Consider the following 14,662-nt stretch of genomic DNA (forward strand, 5'->3'; position numbering starts at 1 on the left):
CAAAAAAAAACTTTACACCTTAACTTCATACCGCTGCTTTTTAAGTTTTATTGTTTCTGTTAATATTTTATTATACTGCCTATGTCTTGAAAGGTTTTTGTTGCTATTATTTTTTATTGGCTCATTATTGAGTCTTTCTAGTTAAGATAAGAGTAGTTTACACAACACAGTTATGGTGCTAACATATTCTGTGTTTTTTGTGTGTACTTACAATTACCAGTGAATTGCGTACCTTCAGCTGATTTCTTATTGCTCATTAACATGTTTTTCTTTCTGATTGAATTACATGGTTTAGTATTTCTTCTAGAAAACATCTAGTGTTGATGAAAAACCCCAGGTTTTGTTTTCCTAGGAGTTTTATTTTTTCTTCCTGTTTGAAGAATATTTTTGCCAGATATACTATTCTAGGGGAAAAGATTTTTTTCTTCAGTACTGAAAATATGTCATGCCACTCTCTTCTGGCCTCTAATATTTCCACTGAAAAGTCTACTGCTAGCCCTTTTGGAGCTCCATTGTGTATTATTTGTTTCTTTTCTCTTGATGGTTTCAGAATCCATTCTTTTAACCCTGATCTTTGGGATTTTGAATATTAAATGCCTTGAAGTAGTCTTCTTTGGTTTAAATCTGCTTGGTGTTCTTATATTTGGATATTGATGTCTTTCTCTAGGTTTGGGAAGTTCTCTGTTATTATCTCTTTGAATAAACTTTCTATTACTATCTCTTTCTCTACCTCCTCTTCAAGGCCAATAACTCTTAACATTTGTCCCTTTGAGGTTATTTTCTAGATTCTGTAGATGTGCTCAATTGTTTTCATTCTTTTAATTTTGTCTCATTCAATTGTATATTTTTAAATAGCCTGTCTTCAAGCTCATTAATTCTTTTTTCTGTTTGACCAGTTCTGCTATTAAAGGACTCTGATGCATTCTTCGTGCCAGTTGCATTTTTCAGCTTCAGAATGTCTGCTTTATTCTATTTAATTATTTCAACCTCTTTGTTAAATGTATCTGGTAGAATTCTGAAATCCTTCTGTGTGTTTATCTAGAATTTCTTTGGGTTTCCTCAACACAGTTATTTTGAATTCTCTGTCTGAAAGATCACGTATCTCTGTTTCTCAAGGACTGGTCCCTAGTGCCTTATTTAGTTCATTTGGTGTGGTCACGTTTTCCTGTATGGCCTTGATGCTTGTAGATATTTGTCTCTGTCTAGGCATTGAAGAGCAGTTATTTATTGTATTCTCCTCAGTTTGGGATTGTTTGTACTCATCTTTCTTGGGAACAACTTTTAGGTATTTGAAAAAACTTGTGTGTTGTTACCTAAGTTGTATCTGAATTAATGGGTACCTGAAACCTACTACAACTTTGTTCTTGCAGATTTGCAGTGGTTTCATTTTGATGATCTTGGTTAAGATCCAGAAGAATTTTCTGGATTGCCAAGCAGATACTCTGTTCTCTTCCCTTAATTTCTCCCTTACAAATCTCTCTCTCTCTCTCTCTCTCTGTTTTCTTAGCCCCCTTGAACTGGGTGTGGGGTGACACAGGCATCCCTGTGGCCACCACAACTGGGAGTGTACTGAGTCTTGGCCAAGGCCTTCTGTAGCTGCTTCCTGGCTACTATCTAAATTCACTTAAGGCCCTGGGGCTCTACAATCAGCAGATGGTGAAGCCAGTCAGTCTTGTGTCCTTCCCTTAAAGGTGACAATTTCCCCCAGTCCCAGAGCAGGTCCAAAAGTACTACCTGAAAGCCAGAGAATGGAGTCAAAAACCATAGAAGTCTACAGAATGTTCTATTGTAGTGCTGCTCAGCTGGCACTCAAACCACAGGATACAGTCCTTCCCACTCTTTCCTCCCCTTTCCATAGGCATAGTAAGCAATCCTGATGGCCACCATCACCACGGGTTCATGGGGAGTACTGACATGCTACTGCCAATGTGCCTTTAAGGCCCAAGGGCTCCTCAGTCAGTTTGTGGTGAATGCTGCCACCTGGGGCTCACCCTTCTGTGTACTAGACTCCCCTCTAGCTCAGGGCAGGTCCAGAAATGCTGTCCAAGAGTCAAAGCATGGAATCAGGGGTGCTGAGAGCCCACTTGGTAGTCTACACTCCTGTGGCTCAGCTGGTACCTAAAGTGCAAGGCAAAGTCCTCTTTACATTTCCTTCTGTATTTCGCGAATGGAAGGAGTTTCTCCCCATGATCACTACAGCTGGGAATGTGCTGAATCTCACCTGAAGCCAGCAAGTCTAAGTCCCACCCAAAGCTCTCGATGTATTACCTGGGTATTACCGATGGTTACTCAAGATTCAAGTGCTCTTTAGTCAGCAGATGATGAATCTCCTCAAGACTGGATTTTACCCTTCAAGATATCAGGTTCTCTCTTGGCCGAGGGTGTGTGTAGAAATGTCCCAGGAGCTAGGGTTTTGAAAGGAGACCTCACAACTCTGACTGGTGTCCTATCTTACTATGGCTGAGTTGGTATCCAAGATGCAACGCAAAAGTCTTCTTTACTCTTCCTTCTCCTTTACTCAAGCAGAAAGAAAGGATCTCTTCCAGGGCCACGAAATGTGCAGCCTGGAGTTGGGAAAGGGTTGATGCAAGCACTCCATTTGTCCCCCTAGGCTGGTGTCTCAGTAGGTCACATGCTCCCAAAATCCACTGGTTCTGAGCTGAGTTCAACACTAGGACTTGCCTAGGTGTTGTACTCCTTGTGGCCTAGATGGTCTTTCTAATTTATTTGGGGCCTCAGAACACTTTAGTTTGTGGTGGCAAGCCTTATGGGAACTCAAGTTCCAACCACTGGAAAGGGCAATTCCCTTTTGGTTAGGGCTGTTTAAATACTACCTCCATTGGTGGTCATCAGCTGAGTTCAACCTGGTTTCAGTCCCTGCTGTGACAGGGCAGTAGTGAGTTCAATGCACTATCTCACGATTGCTGCACTCTCCCTCTCCCAAGTGCATAGATTCTCTCTGCATGTCATGCAGCCCTTGCCAGGGTATGGGGAAAGGGTGCCATCAGTGATTCAACACTGTCTTTCTTACCATCTTCAGTGCTTCTTTCAGCAACATAAAGTTAAAACCAGGTACTGTGGGTCCTCACCTGATTGTTGGTTCTTATGAAGGTACTTTTCTGTGTAGCTAGTCATTAAGTTGGTGTCCTTGCAAAGGAGATGATCAGTGGAGACTTCTATTTGGCTATCTTGTTCTGCCACTCTCCCTTTATGATCTATCTATCTATCACCTATCTATCTATCTATCTGTCTATCTATCTATCTATCTATCTATCTATCTATCTATCTATCTATCATATTTATATATAGATATATATATATATGTAAAATAAAGTTCTAAGATGGTACATTTGTATTTTAAAATTGTAAGGTCATAAGATGATACATTTGTGTTGTCTTAAAAAAAGATCTCTAGGTATCAGAAAATTTTTTAAGAGTTTCCTTTCTGAAAACTCTAGAAAATAATCCATTTATTTGGTCATTTAGTTTGTCAGCAGAATTCAGTTCTGTAATTACAGGACTGAGGTCCTTGTTTCCTGTCTGCTGTCAGCAAGGTTTTGGATGCTACAATCATTCCTTACCTCATACTCCCCTTCTTTCATCTTCAAAACCAGCAAAAATGTGTTGAGTCCCTCTCAGGCTTCACATTTCTCTTCCATCTTTTTCATCAACACATCTCTCTGACCAACTATTCCACCTCCTTCTTTTGCTTGTAAGGGCTTTATGATTACATTAAACCCACCAGAATCACCCCGGATAATCTTCTTACTTCATGATTATTAGATTAGGAAACTCATTTCTGTCTGAAACTTTAATTCATTTTGCCTTGAAGGTAATGTATTCACAGGCATAACACAAGAAGGTGAATATCCTGGGGACCAAAATCCTGCTGTGACCTGATTACCATCACTACCAGTGACTTGTTATGCTTCCTATTGCTGAATCTCTGGCCACTACAGTTAGAAGTGTCATTTCTCACAGGGTAAACATTTTAAACAAAGGACACACAGCAAGATTCTCATAAAGCTTAGGCTATGTTGAATACTTAAGGATCTGTGTGAACAGATCAGCAGGCAAGAAAAGGAGCCACCATCTTGGCAGGAGATATCGTTCTTCAAGGTCAGGAAGTAGGATTGCTACTACACAGGAAGGAAGGAAAGAATACATTTCACAATACATTCTTCTACCTCCTTGCCCAATTTTGACAGTAAGTGGATAAGTGTGACAAGCTTGGCTTAAGAATGTGAATGTCTCAGACAGCTGCAGGATAAGATATCTGAATCACACAATCAGGCAATCCATTTAGAGTGGCAAAGTTGAAAGAGGAGGAGGGTAAGAGGAGTCAAAATCTGTGGGATGCCACATAGTTGTTTTTATATAGGGATACATTTTCAAAAAAAGTAAAAATCTAAAAGATAACTAAAGCTATTTTTCAGGAGCACCTGGAGCCTCATGACGTGTCCAGCAATATTTTTGAATACAAATTAATATTAAACTGAATTATAATGATAGTTAATAATATATAAAAGTATTATTTCAATATAGTCTGTGATGCTCTACCAGAAATAAAAATTAAAATAAACTGCCAAAGTTCCCAGTCTTGCAAATATATTTGAATCCATACTGAAGGATTGAAAAGAGCAGTATCATAGTGAGCTAGAAAATTAAGAACAAACAAACAAACACCAGCTGTTATCAATACCAATAGAGGGGGAACACACACACACACCACACACAAACACACACACACACCTGCGCGCACACAAAAACACACACACACTTCTTTTAGGCAATGTTCACAAGAAATTTATAGGTAAAAACTAGAATCTTCACAGTGTCTTGCTGCATCATAGTCAAGCTGATGATGCCAATCTAATTGAAGAGAGTAACTTAAAGTATCTAAGAAAAATTATTTTTTATTTTCTATGCCACAATTTAAACATAGGCTCGCTCTCTCTCTTGGTTCTCTGGAAGATAAAAAAGGTTATATACAATTTTGACTAAAATTTAAAACTTCGCTGGAAGGCATTACTGAGATGATATACCACTAATAATCATGTCTTCTCCTCATATATGAAAAATAATATAAACAATCCAGAATAATTTTCCAATTTTAAAAAATCTGAACCAGATGCTTTTGACTGTCATTATTCAGTAATCTGCTTACAAAATTATGCTATATTATTTCAAAATGAAAGTTTTACTTGAGAGACTATTCCTACAATAGCCTTATTCGCAATTTGTTAGAAGAGAAAATACATTACATTGGTTGAACTTTTTCATTAAAATACTCTGAGTATCAATATATTATAGGTTGAAATATGCACAACAATATAATGTTATACTAAGATCACAAACTAAAGAGCTAAACTGCCTCAATTTGGGCCCATGAAGGCTGAAGTTGGGGTTGCTGAGGAATTTCTTTCTTTTGGAAAGGAAAAGAGAGTGAAGGATGAGGAACAAGAACAGCTTTGGAGTGAGAACAATAGATATAATATGAACAGTATTTCTCATTTAAGATGTTTGAGAAACATAATTCAAGAAAGTATATTTTTTGAAATGACTTTGAATTATAAGACTGCATTCTTTTCACACCAACACTACTGTAGATTGAATCAAAGTGGTTGCATCTTTATAAGTCTGACACGGATGCATTCATACCTACTCAAGGCAGAAAGACAGAGAGACAGAGATAAAGGAAGAATAGTATAGCATATATGAAGTCATTATTACTTGTGGAATTAATACACAAATGTATTCAATACTGAAAAATAAAGGAATGTAATAATACAAGATAGTTTTTAAATAGTAAAACAAGGAGAACAAAATTTTAAAAGAAGTTTCTGAGATTTAGTTTAATTTTCAAAATGGCAATGCTTGCTTGGAAATTACTCGAAAAAGTGTCTTCTTTCTAGAGAAAATAAAGAGTTCAGAGCTACTTTAGTTATATAGATATACAGACTACAACATTTTTTCATTCCTGAATTTGTTCTATTGTAATTCATTATGATATATAAAGGCATATAAAGGAAACATTTAGGTTTCAAAAGAATCATTCTGCAAAATGTCACCAAAATCTGTATAGTTTTGATACAGACAGATGAGTTATATTGTATCATAGCAATGTTCTATCTGAAAGTCTGAACAAGTAATGGAACTTCTCATTAGAGAAGAAACACTGATTCTAAAATAACCACTTCAGACTGTAAGTTTTGTGACTCTGGGTAAATTTGGAGAGAAAGTACTTACTTTGAGGAAAGAAACTGCACTCCATCACAAGGCTTGGGGAAGAACCCATAGTCACATAGCTGACATTAAGTGTGGCTTGGAGCTGTCTGAACCAGAGACTGGACGCATGTGGAGCCCATGAGAGCAGAACCTTAGCCAGTGCCACATCCCCCCAAATCTGAATGACTCAGCAATGAAATTCCTTAGGAGAAACCATAGACTGACATAGAATTATAATTATGTAAGGTCATATTTCCAATCCCCAAAGAGAAAATAGTTTGATATGTAATAAAATATTGAGGACCAAAGCAGATGTGTATACAAAATAAACCTTGCATCTCCTCTATCAAAGTTATTGGGGAAGTAGGTGTCAGGAGGTAATCCCAGGGGATTTTTAAGAATTTCATGGAAAAGAAAATCTGTGTCTTGTATACTGTGTGAAAGTTGAGGGAACAAAGCTAAAACAAATACAGCAATAACAAAATTCACTCTCAATACCACTACCACCACCATTTTTCTTTGAATCTGAAGTAGCATTAAAGAATATTCCCAAGTATTCTATATCCCCAGGAGATGTGGTTGAGAATAGAAAAGTAGATGCAGAAAGAATTCTCTGATGGGTAAAGGTAACTTCACTGACATGGAGACTAGAAAACAGAATGAGAGTAATTCAATTGTTGCCACATAAGTCTCTGCCCACTTCACTCACTTTCTAAACCAAGGATAGAAGGAAGAAAAAATAGTGAAAGATGAGATTAAATACTGAATTGGCTAATCATTTAACTACTGGGATAAGAGAGACAGAGAAAATTGTTTGGCATCAATTTTCTAATAACAGCAGAAATGGGACTCAGGACCTAAGTCTGTGTATGAAAGATAAAGTTCTATGTTTGCAGTTCATATTTGCAGACTATAAACTTTGTGCCTGCTCCACCAGTAAAGACCATCTCACTATAGTAATATCCATCTTCCAGCATAAAGTTAGTTCCATTGTATGTACCAGCAAGTTCTTCCTCGTGTATCAGAATGTTTGAGCAAGGACAGATACCAAGAAAAAAATGCCCGCAAAGAAAAGAAGCAGGAGTAAAAGGAGGAGGAACAGAAGGAGGAAGAGAAGGAGACAAAGAAGAACTTCCCTGTAAATCTTTTTGTAAATATAGGAATAGAGTAATTTGCATGATGGTGGAAATACCATCCATGCAGGTTTAAGGAAAAGGAAAGGTGAAAAAAAAAAGTGCGAGATAGTCTCTATCTACACTGTCATTATTAACCTTTTAGAGGGAAGAGAATTAAACTACATGATTTATTAAAGTAAAATCCAGAGCTGTCATTGTATAATCCTATGGGTATTTGATATCAGAATGTAATTCAGAGCTTTTAATGTATATTAGAAAATGCAGTATAATTATCTGTCTCCTGAGCCACAAGCCAAATTGACACTTATGAAGGAAATTGTCAAGAATAGCGTTTACTAAGGAAGCAAAATTCATCTAAAGAAATGGAAAAAAGGCCGGGTGCGGTGGCTCAAGCCTGTAATCCCAGCACTTTGGGAGGCCGAGACGGGCGGATCACGAGGTCAGGAAATCGAGACCATCCTGGCTAACACGGTGAAACCCCGTCTCTACTAAAAGTACAAAAATTAGCCGGGCGTGGTGGCGGGCGCCTGTAGTCCCAGCTACTCAGGAGGCTGAGGCAGGAGAATGGCGTGAACCCGGGAGGCGGAGCTTGCAGTGAGCTGAGATCCGGCCACTGCACTCCAGCCTGGGCGACAGAGCAAGACTCCATCTCAAAAAAAAAAAAAAGAAATGGAAAAAAAGAAGGAATAAGATAGGGAAGGATACATTACGAGGGGAAGTAAACAGTAGAGTTGTAAGATGCTCAAGCAGAAATAACCGGAATTAGGATGGCATATATGAAGAATAGTGTTTATCTAGTTTTATCTATTTCAGATACCTGATTTTTTAATTTCTTAGGCAAGGATGTTTCAGGTATAGCACAGGAAACTAAAGAACTGTGTCTTAAGGAATTTGTGTAATCACAATGTAATCAAGACAAAAGCTTAACCAAGAATATTTGAAATTCTGGAAACAAAGTGTGTGTATGTATATATTTATTTTATTTTATATATAAGATATAATATGAATATGTATTTGGGTACACTGACACCATTAATCCATCAAATAAATACTTATGAAAACCTACTATGAACTAGGCAAGGGCCATATTCTGAAAATAGTAGACAGGAAAAGCACAACTTTTTTTTCCTCTTAAGATATACAATCATTCAAAACATACTGTGAGTGCTGGTCATATGTGTCTCTTACCTGCCTTCCCCTGACTCTCTGTATTCTAGTGGAGCTGATGTTCCTAGACAGCACCTCCTTGGCTCCCATGTTACTAGGCTCCGTCTGAGTTCTGCCACAAAAACACACTAGTGGGAGGTCAGAGGTAGAGCCAGAGAGACAAGAAAATCTGAAGTATTCCTTTCTCTTACTCTACTTCCTGCCACTATTTCTAACAGTGATTGCATCTCTTCAGCGTTTCCCAGTTCCTCCAGATGGCCGGTTGACCCATGGTCCCACATCTCACTGTACAGGCTTTTCCATGGTTTCATCTCACATCTGGCCACCCTGGATTTGGGGCACTCATATCGCCACATTTTCCCTTTGTTCCTATAGATTCCAATTGTTGCTTAAATTTGGATATCACTATCATCCAGTTTGGCTTTTCAACTCTTCTAAAATCTGTATTAAATAAACTATGCTATGTGGATATTTATTTATTTATTTATTTATTTTTTACTAAACCCTAACTGTTATTTATTTTTTACTAAACCCTAACTGTCTAATTGTGTCATTAATTAAAGGGAATTGTTGATTTTGGATGCTTAAGCACATTTGTCACTGGAGACTAACTTACTCTTAGGTCAAGAAAATGCCTCAAGGCATGTGTGGTTTCTGTTGGGACCTGAAAGTGAGTGGGCTTCAACCAGCTAAAAGGGGAGGAAGATTTCAGACCTGGCAAAAGCATCCTCAAAGACACATGGGGAAAAGTGACACAATGCATTCTGGGATACAAGAGCAGTCCAGAATATCTATGCCTTATAAAATGATAGCGATTATGACAAGACAAGACTGAATAGGTAGAGAGACCTAGGATTACGAAGAGAATTGTAAGTCATGTGAAGGAACTTGGACTTCAACAAACAGACTTTGACATAAAGGTAATGGGAAACTAAAAAGTTTTCGCCACATGAACAGATTTGCATTTTTTTTTTTTTTTAGATTACTCAAAAGCTATTAAGAGTACCAAATGATTACAGTGATATACATATCTTTATGGAGATTATAGATGAGAGAAATTTGTTAAATTTCAGCTTGGAATTAAAGGTGTGTCAGTGGAGATGAAAAGAAAGGGTAGGATCAAGAGCTGATAAGTACATTAGGCAGGAATTTGATATTGATTAAATGTAGGGGAAAATGAAGAAAGATATATCTAGTCTGATAAGTGAGTAGATAATAGGGATACTTTACTAAACTGAACAGTGAAGAAGATGGGCTTAAAGGGGAAAACTGAGCCAGCATGATTAGTTTAGTGTTTAACATGTGCATGAGGTGTTTAAAAAATATTTCAGAAGAAATGTCTAGAAGAGAGTTGTGTTTGGCACTCAGGAAGGGAATACAGATTAATTTAGATTAGGGAGTCGTTGGCATGTACAAGGCAATGGAATTCATAGAAGTGTAATTACGTAACAAAGAGAGCTTGTGCGAGAAAAGAAGGGAGTTTAATCATCATCATGGGAGAGCATTTAAAGAATGGCAGTGAGAAAGATATAGCAAGGGAAAATAAAATGAATATATCTCAAGGAGAAAGAAAGAACCAAAATTATGTCATAAAAATCAGTGGAAAGAATTTTTAAAGATTTAATAGTCTCAAGTGTGTCAGATCCTTCTGAAACATATGTAAAATAGGAAGTAAAAATACATTGGATTAACAATAGGTGAGATATCAGTACCCTTTATGAGAGCAGTTGAAAGGAATGAGGATGATGAAAGCCAGATGTCAGTGGGTTGAGAAATGTGTAAGTAGTGAAAAAAAATGAGACAAAGAGTCTTGATAATGCCTTATGGGAGCTTATTTCTGGAAAAAAAAATACGTTATAGATCTGGCAAAACAGGGAGGAATGATCAAGCAGAACTTTCCTGTCTGTGAAGCAGAGAGAAAAGAGGAATTTTAAAGGACTTCAGGAGAGAACCAGTAGGTAGAAATTGGTGTACAAGAAAATCATGACTAATTAAAAATTCAAGTTTCCTCCAGGGAAAGCAGGACAGGGAATTCTGGAGCTCAGAAGGAAGATTGACTATAGATGCAATTGGTTTGTAGATTTAGACACAGGAAAGTCACTATTTCTAGTCAAAGAGCTTCTGTTTGTTTCTCTTTTTTTCAAATTTATTTTAAAAGTAAAGATTTTTTTAAACATATAATACTCTATGTATTTATCATGTACAATATAGGGGTTGAAAGTATATAAACATTGTGAAATGGTTATCTGGCTAATTAACAAATACATTTACCTCACTATAATATAATATAATGTAATATAATATAAATGAAACATATATGTATTCCATTGCCTTATGGTTAGAACACAGTATCCACTCAGCATTTTTGAAAAATGCAGTATATTGTCATTCACAATAGCCATCATGCTGTGCAACAAATTACTTGACCATATTCCTCCTGTCTAACTGTTATTATGTATTTTACCACCAACATCTCACCAAATCCCCTTTTCCAATTCAACCCCAGCCATGTAGAATCTAACACAATTCTACTCTCTACTTTTAAGATCAACTTTTTTAGATCTGTATATGAGTGACATGATACAGCATTTTTTTGGGGGGGTGGGGGGGTCTTGTTTCACTTGACATGATGTCCTTCTGGGTCATTCATGTTGTCAGAAATTACAAGACTTTCTTCTTTTTAAGGGTAAATATTGTACATACACCATATTTTCTTTATCCATCATCCTTAGAGGGTCACATGGTTGGTTCCCTATCTTGACTATTGAGAATAATGCTTCAATGACCATGAAATTGTAGATATTTCTTCTACATACTGATTTTCTTTCCTTTGGATATATACCCAGTAGTGAAATTTCTGGATAACATGGGAGTTCTATTTTTAATGTTTTGAGAAAACTATATACTATTTTCCATAATGGCTGTACATAACGGCATTGCATTTCCATTAACAGTGTGTCAGTCTCCTTTTCCCCACAACCTTGCTAACTCTGGTCTTTTAAAAAGCCATTCTAATAGAAGTGAGGTGATATCTCCCTGTGGATTTGATTCACATTTTCTTGATAGTGATTTGACCACATTTTCATAAACTTGATAGATATTTTTACAGTTTTTTAAAATCTATTTAGGTATTTTGCCCATTTTAAAAATCAGGTTATTTGTTTTCTTGCTATTGAATTTCTTATATAATCTAGATATTACCCCTTTATCAGATGAATAGTTTGCAAATGTTTTCTCCTATTCTGGAGATTCTCTTTTCATTTTGTTGATTTCCTTCTTTGCTGTAGAGAAACTTTTAATTTGATGTAATCCAATTTGTCGATTTTTGCTTTTGTTGCCTGTGATTTTTTCCTATCCAAAAAGTTGTTGCTCAAGCCAGTGTCATGGAAAGTTCCCTCTATGATTTCTTCTAGTAGTTTCAAAGTTTTGTATCTTAGGCTTAAGTCTTTAATCGATTTTGACTTGATTTAATATATTGTAAGAGATAGGGGCCTAATTTCATTCTTCTGCATATGGACATCCAGTTTTACCAACATCATTTATTGAAGATTCTGTCCTTTCCATAATATGTGTTCCTGGCACTTTTATCAAAAAAACAGGTAGCTATAAATATATGGATTTATTTCTGGGATTTTTATTGTATTCTATTGATCTGCATATCTATTTTTATGCAACTATGATGATTGGGTTACTATAGCTTTGTAATATATTTTAAAGTCAGGTAGTATGTATCCTCCAGCTTTGTTCTTTTTGCACAAAATTGCATTGGTGATTCAGGGCTTTTGTAGTTCCATACAAATTTAAATATTTTTTCTGTTTCTGTGAAAAATAATATTAGAATTTTGATTGCATTGAATCTGTATGTCATTTTGGGTAATATGGACATTTTAACAATATTGTCTTCCAATCCTTAAACACAGAGTATCTTGTCACTTTTTTATGTATTCTCCAATTCCTTTAGTAAATAATTTATAGTTTTCAGTATACAGATTTTTTTTATCTCCTTGGTTAAAATTATTCTAAAGTACTTTTTTATAGTTATTTTAAAGTTATTATAAATACAATTATTTTCTTGATTTTGTTGCCTATATTTTAACGTTGGTATAAAAATGCTACTGGTTTCTGTATGTTGGTTTTCCATCCTGCACCTTTATTGAATTCATTCATCAGTTCTAAAAGTTTTTTATGGACCCAAATAAATAAATTCAGAGATTAAGAAGAAAGCATCACAACTGATACCACAGCAATAAAAAGAGTTGCATGAGACTACTATGAAGAATTTTATGCCATCAAATTTGATAACCTAAAATAATGAATAACTTCCTAGACTCATACAGCCTACCAAGATTGAGTTATGAAGAAAGAGAAATCTAAACAGACCAATAATAGTTAAGGAGATTGAATCAGAAATAAAAAGACATTTATCAAAGAAAAGCCCAAGTTCTGATAAGTTTACTATGAATTCTACTAAATATTTTAAAAGGAAGTAATACCAATGTTTCTCAAATTCTTGCAAATAATTATAGGAGAAAATATATCCAAACTTATTTTGAAAGACCAACATTATCCTTATACCATACAGGGGCACTATGAGAAAAGAAAACTACAGACCAATATGCCTGATGAACATAAATGTAAGAAACAGAATTCAAAAGCACACTAAAAAGACCATTCAACATGATCCAGTTGGATTCATCCCTGAGGTTCAAGGATGTTTCAATGTATAAAATCAATACCTTAGATTTTTCTCTATATAAAGGACAATTTAACATCTTCTTTTCCAGTTTGATACCTTTTATTTCTTTCTCTTGCCAGATTGCTGTGGCTAGGACTTCCAATACTATGTTGAACAGAAGTGTGAAAGTGGGCATCTTTGTCTTATTACTGATCTTAGAGGAAAGCTTTCGGCGTTCCTCCATTCAATATAGTCTTAGCTAAGGGTTTGTCATATGTCACACTTACCGTGTTTTGGTACCTTCTTTCTATAACCAATTTGTTGAAAGTTTTTGTCATGAAGATATGTTTAATATTATCCATTTTTTTCTGCATTTATTGAAATGATCAAGTGGGTTTTGTTACTCATTCTGTTACTTTTGTGTATCACATTTAGTGATTTGCATATTTTGAATCATTCTTGATTACCTGAGATGCATCCTACCTGATCATGGTGAATGATCTTCTGAATGTGTTGTTGAATTTGGTTTACTAATTTTTTTTTGAGGATTTTTGCTTTTATATTCATCAGTTATATTGGCCTGGAAGTAATGCTGACCTTATAAAATGAGTTTGGAAGTATTCCTCCCATTCAACTTTTTGGAATAGTTTGAGTAGAATAATATTTGAATATTATTTGAAGAACTAATATAGTTCTTCAAATGTTTGGTAGGATTCAGCAGTGAAGCTGTCAGTTCTTGGGCTTTTCTTTTATGGGAGATTTTTATTACTGCTTCGATCTTATTACTTATTGTTGATCTGTTCAGGTTTTCTGTTTCTTCATAACTCAATCTTGTCACGTTGTGTGTGTGCAGGAATTTATCCATTTCTTCTAGGTTTTCCTATTTGCTGGCTTATGGTTCTTCATAGTAGCATTTTTTATCATTTCATTTTTTTTGTCATCAATTATATTGTCTTCTTTTTTGCTTCTGATTGTATTTGGGTCATCTCTCCTTTGTTTTTTGTTTTGTTTTTTCTTTTCTTAAAATAATTTTTGTAGGTCCATAGTATATTGTTGTAAGGTGCATGCAATGTTTTGCTACAGGCATGCAATGTGAAATAAGCAAATCATGGAAAATCCGGTATCTATCCCCTCAAGCATTTATCGTTTGAATTACCAACAATCCAGTTATACTCTTTAAGTTATCTTAAAATATACAATTAAGTTATTACTGTCTATATGCACCCTATTGTGTTCTCGAATAGTAGGTCTTATTCTCTCTGGTTTTGCTTTTTAGATTTTTTTTAATAACCATTAACCATCCCCACCTTCCCCCGAAGCTCCCCACTACTCTTCCTAACCTCTGATAACCATTCTTCTACTATCTATCTCCATGAGTTCAAATGTTTTGATTTTTAGATCCCACAGATAAATGAAATGTGATGATTATCTATCTGCTCCTGGCTTACTTCACGTA

Source organism: Rhinopithecus bieti, unplaced genomic scaffold (assembly GCF_001698545.2).
Source record: "Rhinopithecus bieti isolate Rb0 unplaced genomic scaffold, ASM169854v2 scaffold_1930, whole genome shotgun sequence".
Taxonomy (NCBI): domain Eukaryota; kingdom Metazoa; phylum Chordata; class Mammalia; order Primates; family Cercopithecidae; genus Rhinopithecus; species Rhinopithecus bieti.